A 7,553-nucleotide genomic window follows, 5' to 3' on the forward strand; every position below is an offset into this window, starting at 1 on the left:
TGCGGTGAGCGAAGCACAACCGAGCCTCCGGTCTTCCTTCCCCGGCTTTGTGGCTGCGTTTCGTCGGGTGTTCCATCATCCCGTGCGGGGAAGAGAGGCTGAAGGCCGGCTACTGGAGCTCCGCCAAGGAAACCAATCCGTGGCGGACTGTTCAATTGAGTTTCGTATTTTGGCTGCTCAGAGCGGCTACGCCGACCGGGCACTATGTGGTTTGTTTCGTCGCGGATTGGACACCGTACTCAAGAATGAACTTGCTACCCGCGACAACTGTACCGATCTGGAGGAGTTGATCGATCTCTCCCTGCTCTTGGACAACCACCTGAGAGAGAGGAGCCGGGAGCGCGGAGGTGGTTGGTTTCCGTTGTGGCATACGGCGTACACGGGGACATCCTGCGAGACAACTCGGACAGCTGGGTCCGGAGACCATCGCAGAGCCCGGAGTGCGGCCACCGGGGAGGAGCCGATGCAGCTGGGTGGCGGAAGTTCGAGACCGGAGGAGAAACGGCGCCGGTTCGAGGACCAGGCTTGTTCCAACTGCGGCCTACAGGGACATCGGGCCGCTTCCTGCCCATCGGGACCTCAACCACCTACGCCCGCCGAGTACTGTGAGTCACGACCCCGCGCTGAATCTCAAGAGCCTCGCAGAGTCGACTCTCGGCCGGGACACCCCAGGAGACTTGAACTAGAGGGAGAGATCTACGGGGCGTCTCGGTCGCGGCGGATCAGAGCTCTGATTGACTCGGGGACCGATGATTGTTTCCTCGATACGGACATTGCCTCAGAGTTAGGCTGTTTAATCGAGGAGCTAACCGAAAGGAAGCGCGTTCACGATCTTGATGGGCGCCTTCTGGCAATGGTGGCACAGATCACAGAACCTCTCAAGCTCAGGTTATCTGGGAATCACGTCGAATACAGACGGTTTTATTTGATGCATTCCCGAGCCGTGCCGGTTGTTCTCGGCTTACCCTGGCTCAAGACACACAACCCCATTATTTCATGGGACCGCCCGGCCATTGGATTTGGAGCCTGTTTTGTTATGAGCATTGTTTACGGTCCGCCGTAGGGGGGCGCGTGCGTGTCTACAACGATGCCCCCAAAATCATCTGCCTTGACGGAGTGCCTAGTTGCTATCACGACTTGCAACAGGTGTTCAGCAAGGACCGCACCCGATCTTTGCCTCCACACCGTCCGTACGATTGCGCCCTAGACTTGCAGGCGGGCGCCCCGCTGCCGAGCTCTCTGCTTTATCAGGTGTCTCATCCAGAACAAGAGGCATTGAGGGACTATATTAACAGCTCGCTCGCTGCAGGTCTTATCAGACCGTCGCAGTCACCGTTAGGGGCAGGGTTCTTCTTCGTTGAGAAGAAGGACAAGTCGTTGCGGCCGTGTGTGGACTATTGTGGGCTCAACGACATTACCATTAAGAACAAATACCCACTTTCGTTGTAGGACTCAGCTTTCGCTCCCTTACAATCAGCCACCATTTTCTCGAAATTAGACTTACGTAGTGCGTACCATCTGGTTCGCGTGCGGGAAGGGGATGAATGGAAGACGGCTTTTAAGACTCCCTTAGGCCATTTTGAGTATTTAGTTATGCCATTCGGTTTGACTAACGCTCCCGCTATATTCCAAAGTCTGGTCAACGACGTGTTGAGAGACCTGTTGAATGTATTTTGTTTTGTGTATCTCGATGATATTTTGATTTTTTCCCGGTCATTGCAGGAACACAAACAGCACGTCAGGCTCATTTTACAACTTATATTAGAAAACAGGCTCTTCGTCAAGGCAGAGAAGTGTGAATTCCACGTGCAAACCATCTCTTTCATGGGATTTATAATCGAGCAGGGTAAGCTGAGAGCCGACCCCGTCAAAACTAGGGCGGTGGTGGAATGGCCAACTCCTACTAGCCGTAAAGAACTACAACGGTTCTTGGGGTTTGCCAATTTTTATTGAAGATTTGTCCGTAATTATAGCCAAAAGGCTCTTCCGCTAACCCGGTTAACTTCCATTAAGATCCCTTTAAAATGGGACTCAGTTGCAGACTCGGCATTCACGAATTTGAAAAAAGCCTTCACTAACCCACCCATACTGCAACATCCTAATCCCGACCATCCTTTTATTGTTGAGGTGGACGCCTCGGATTCAGGAATGGGGGCGGTTTTGTCTCAACGTTCTCCGGTTGACCAGAAGCTGCACCCCTGCGCTTTTTTCTCTCGTCGACTCAGTGCCGCTGAGTCGAACTACGACGTGGGAAACCGCGAACTACTGGCGGTAGTAGCGGCCCTACATGAATGGAGACACTGGCTCGAGGGGACTAAGGAGCCATTTACTGTTTTCACAGACCATAAAAACCTGGAGTACATTCGCTCCGCTAAAAGACCGAACTCACGCCAGGCCCGGTGGGCACTGCTGTTGACTCGATTTAATTTCACCCTCACATCCTGTCCCGGTTCAAAGAACACCAAGCCTGACGCCCTCTCCCGTCTCCACGATCGCGCAGAAAGGGACCGCACACCAGGATCCATACTTTCGGACCATTGTATCCTGGGGGCGTTGAGGTGGGAGATCGAGCGGAGGGTTCAGGAGGCTCAAGATGGGGTCCAAGTCCCGGCTGACTGTCCCGCAGGGAAGCTGTTTGTGCTTCCACCACTGCGTTCGGAGGTGTTGCAGTGGGGGCACGCGTCCAAGGTGGCTTGCCATCCCGGGGTGAACCGGACTTTGCACCTCATCTCCCAGCGGTTCTGGTGGCCAGAGCAACGGAAGGATGTCGTGGAGTTCATCAACGCCTGCTCCACCTGCGCCTGCGGTAAGGCCTCGCACCGGCCTCCGGCAGGGTTGCTCCAACCACTACCCATTCCTCCTCGACCCTGGTCCCACATCTCCCTGGACTTTGTCACGGGTCTTCCTCCATCCCGTGGGCGGTCCGTCATTCTCACCATTGTGGACCGTTTCTCGAAATCAGCCCACTTCATCCCACTGTCCAAGTTGCCGTCGGCGTTGAAGACCGCCAACCTCCTCGTCAGGCATGTTTTCCGTCTCCATGGCATTCCTCTGGACATTGTATCCGACCGGGGGCCCCAGTTCGTGTCCAGAGTGTGGAAGCGGTTCTGCCGGTCCCTCGGGGCCACGGCGAGTTTGACGTCGGGATACCACCCGCAGTCCAATGGGCAGGCGGAGCGCGCTAACCAGGATCTGGGGGCGGCCCTCCGTTGTGTGTCTCTCCACCGTCCCTCGTCCTGGGCTGACCACTTACCTTGGGTGGAATATGCACACAACACCCTCGTCTCTGCGGCCACTGAGCGGTCTCCTTTCATGACGGCCTACGGATATCAGCCACCGCTGTTCCCGTCCCAGGAGGGACAGGTGGAGGTTCCATTGGTGCAGTTCCACCTCAAACTGGCCCATCGCGTGTGGAAGGAGGCCAGGGCCGCATTGTCCCGCACCGCATCCAGGAACCGGCAGATCGCGGACCGTCGGCGACGCCCGGCGCCGACCTATGTGGTGGGGCAGGAGGTGTGGCTGGCTACAAGAGATCTGTGCTTGGCCGGCACGTCTGCCAAGTTGGGGCCACGTTTCACCGGACCGTTCGTGGTGGACTCCATCAGCCCCGTCGCAGTCAAGCTCCGGTTGCCAGCCTCCATGAAGGTTCACCCCGTGTTCCACGTCTCGCTGATCAAGCCGGTGGCAACCAGTCCCTTGGCTCCTTCTCCCACCCCGCCTCCTCCTCCGCGGGTCGTCGATGGTGACCCGGTGTACACTGTGCGGGCCATCCTGGACTCTCGGCGCAGGGGTAAGGTGTTCCAGTATCTGGTCGACTGGGAGGGCTATGGGCCAGAGGATAGGCAATGGGTCCCCCGCTCCTGGATCTTAGATCCGTCCCTTCTTCGCGACTTCCACGCTTCTCACCCGGGTAGGCCGCCAGGAGGCGTCCCTTGGGGGGTGGGGGGGGGGGGGGTACTGTCATGTTCCGTATTTGGCAGCAGGTGGCAGGCGTTCCATTTCGGCCGCCTGCACACCTGCTGCCTATTTGTCGGTGATTGCACCTGCTTATCTAGGCGCTCCGGCGGTTGACTCATTGCCTGAGTATTGCATGCCGTGCCACTGCTGTTGCCCATGTATTTTAGAAAGCGCTACTTGGATACTATTGCTGTTCTTTACATTCTTCGACGTTCCATTGTTAAGATTATCGTAATTACCTCATCGATTCCCTTGCCGTTTTTTGCAAGCGTTTTTTCGTTGTCTCGTTATATTAATTCCTGGTTTTCGTTAGTAACCAGCGCTTTCTGTTTTTCAATTAGACGGTGTAATTTTGGTTTGTAATAAATATTATTTTGTGAGACAGTCCTTTTTCAGTGTCTGCTATTTCGGGGATCCACTCATTCTCATTTGCTCTGTTGTCAATAAATGTTGTCAAGTCAAATACTGTTGACTTGACTTGACTGTTACATACGAAGCAGTTCCTTTTGCTGCTTCGTGCGTAACGTGACAGTATTGTTATTTGCTGTGTGTTGCTTGCTGGCCAATAAAGTTCTCTTGGCTCAAAAAACTTTGATCAGCCGAGTCTTCTTCAATATTACCAATCACAATATTGGTGAGATTCTTGACTGGCGAGGCACTATGTCCCTGGAGTGAGATATAAAAATAGGAGCCCAAGAACAGGTTTGCCTGTTTTTCAATGTTCACCTTCATTATGTCTCAAGTTAGGTCAGAATGGAATTTTTGAACGCCGCTTTGAACTGGGAGGTCCGAGCCCCAAAGTCAGGGGAAAAAAGACTCCAAATCCACTCATCAGAGAGGATCCCCGTGGAGACAAAGACTGTGAATGGCAAAACATCATCCATTCATCCATTTTCCAATCTGCTTTATCCTCACAAGGGCTTCAGGCGTGCTGGAGCTTATCTCAGCTGTGTTGGGGCAGCAGGCGGGGGACACCCCGAACTGGTTGCTGGCCAGTGTAATGGGAATTTGACATCTAACAATGCTAGTAATAATAATAATAAAAAGTTTCATTAAAAAGCGCCTTTCATGCCATCCAAGGACACTGTACAGACAGTACAATGTAAAAATAAATAATAGAAATATTGTATAAAAACAAGACATAAAATCACAAAACAGAGGAAATGGAAGAGTTATGTATTCTAGGCAGTCCTGAACAAGTGTGTTTTTAGACGGGACTTGAAAGTGGAGAGAGGTGTACAGTTTTGGAGGTCCGGGGGTAGATTGTTCCAGAGCTTTGGAGCAGCACGAAGGCTCTGGCTCCCATGGTGTTGAGGCGGGTAGGGGGCACTGACAGGCGGAGGGGGAATGAGGATCTGAGGGAGCGAGTGGGGGTATGCACCTGAAGTAGGTCGGACAGGTAGGGAGGGGCCAGATTGTGGATGGCCATATATGTATATAGGAGCAGTTTGTAATTGATGCGGTAATGGACAGGGAGCCAGTGGAGTTGCTGAAGGACGGGGGTGATGTGCTGGAAATGATCAGTTACAGGAATAGCATCGGCAGTGGGCTTGGAGGGGCTAGAGGGACCAGAGCAGCAAACCATGTCCAAAGTGTGGCCTTTGATGTGGGTGGGGAAGTCGATGAGACAATGTACCCAAGACTCTTCAGACAGGATGCGAAGTCTCTGGTGAGTGGCAGGTTAAGGTTGTCCATGTGAATATTGAAATCTCCCAGCAACATTAAATTTGGCGAGAGAGTGAATAGATGTGTGATTAGGCTAGAAAATTCACCGATAAAATCACTATGTGGCTTGGGGGGGGGGCAATAAACTGTAACAATGATGGTTGGCGAGGGTCCAGGGAGCTTAAAAACCAGGCATTCAAAAGAGCTTGATGCAGGAACTGAGAGGGGCAGGACTTTCCATTTCTCGCGGTGGATAACCGCTAGACCTCCTCCACGGCCGTTGCCACAGGTACGGCAGATGTAAACAAATCCAGGAGGAGTTGATTCATTCAAAACAGAGAAGTCGTTCGTCTGTTGCCAGGTTTCTGTTAAAACGAGAAAGTCGAGTTGGTGGTCGGCGAGGACATCTTGGATGAGGTGTCCTTTGCTCGTGAGTGAGCGGATGTTCAGCAGACCAAAGTTGACGGCGGAGGTGTCGTGTTTGACGGCAGCAGTGCTGTTAGCCGACCTAGCCAGGCGGGCTAATGCATGATGGTTGATATCACGGCCGGAGTTTCTGGAAGGGCGTCGAGAAGTGGACCAGGTCGAGTTGATTAAGCCGGAGTTTTTTTGCTCGACATGTCTGTGCGTCCCGCGGTGGATGTAGCGACGTCGAGGTAGGCGAGCGATGTCCGGATGATGGTGCTGCTCCGGTGGCGTAGGCTGCGGTGCAATCCACCGGATCCGGAGAAGATCCGCGACAGAATACTGGAGCAGTCCTGCCACTGGATGATGGCATAACGTCGGGAGTATGGACTTAAAAGCAGGTGCGGCGAGGAGGTTTTTGCGCCCCATGTCGGGGGAGCAAAGCCGGCGTGGTGACAGCTGGTTAGCATGAGCTAGAACAAGCTACCGGCGTTAGCCCGTGGACTAAGCCACGATGGGGTTCGATTGATCAGACGAGTGATGATTCAAGTCGTATCAATCACAGTACCCACAGTCCAAGCAGAAGGGCAAAAGAAAGATCAGAAGGAAGATCTGTATTTAAAAGAGCTCGGAGTGAGAAGCGGCGGCATACACGCCTGCGTCCTCTCACCCGGAAACCAACTGTATCCAGTGACGGTTCTGGGGGGGGGGGGGCAACGGGGGCCAGTGCCCCTGTAGCACTGATTCTGGCCCCCCCTGTGGCCCTCCCTCCGAGCATAGATTACGCAGTCGCGCCGAGTCGCCGACGCGAAAGGTGGAACCAAAGTGCGTGATTTAACATTCTAGTCGGACCCTTTAGTGCGCTGCGCCACTTAAAAATGAGCGGGAAAATGAGAAGCAGTCCGCAGAGAAGGAAATTACCGTCGGGTACAACATACAACAAAAGGTTGTATGTTGTTTATGTAAATGTAAATGGAAGTAACTGTTCGTACCATTGAAATGTTGACCAGTTATTTTGCAGATAAGCAAAGTTGCCTGCTCATACCCTCGACTGCATTCTGTGTAGCTGCTCAAAATGCTGATTGTGTTGACCTTCACCCCTCTCTAATAGAAGGGAACGAGATCAAAAGAGAGCGCGAGACGCAGGAGAGAGAAAGCTCCCTTGACAGATCTGTGAATAGTGGTCCTCTGTTTCTTTTTTCTTTCTCAAAAAAATCTCATCATTTTTTACAATACTTGTTGTCTTTGTTTCCCTGGACAAGACAATCTGGAACCGCACATGGGGCCTCGAGTGGTTGCTTGAGGGCAGTGTTTCTCAAATAATGGGGCCCCCCCAGGGGGGCGCGAGGCTCCTTCAAGGGGGGCGCGCTTAACCTCGGGGAACATGCTTTTTCATTCAGATTTTTTTTTATATTGTCCTAGAATAAAGTGCAGTTGCACCTCCACTACATTAGGGGGCAGTGATGCTCTCATTGGCAGAGTGTGCGCAGGGAGCATTCAAAGAGAGGAAATATGACAAAGCGTAT

The sequence above is a fragment of the Hippocampus guttulatus genome, chromosome 20 (genome assembly GCF_054856545.1).
Source record: "Hippocampus guttulatus isolate MCC_2025c chromosome 20, RoL_Hgut_1.0, whole genome shotgun sequence".
Classification (NCBI taxonomy): domain Eukaryota; kingdom Metazoa; phylum Chordata; class Actinopteri; order Syngnathiformes; family Syngnathidae; genus Hippocampus; species Hippocampus guttulatus.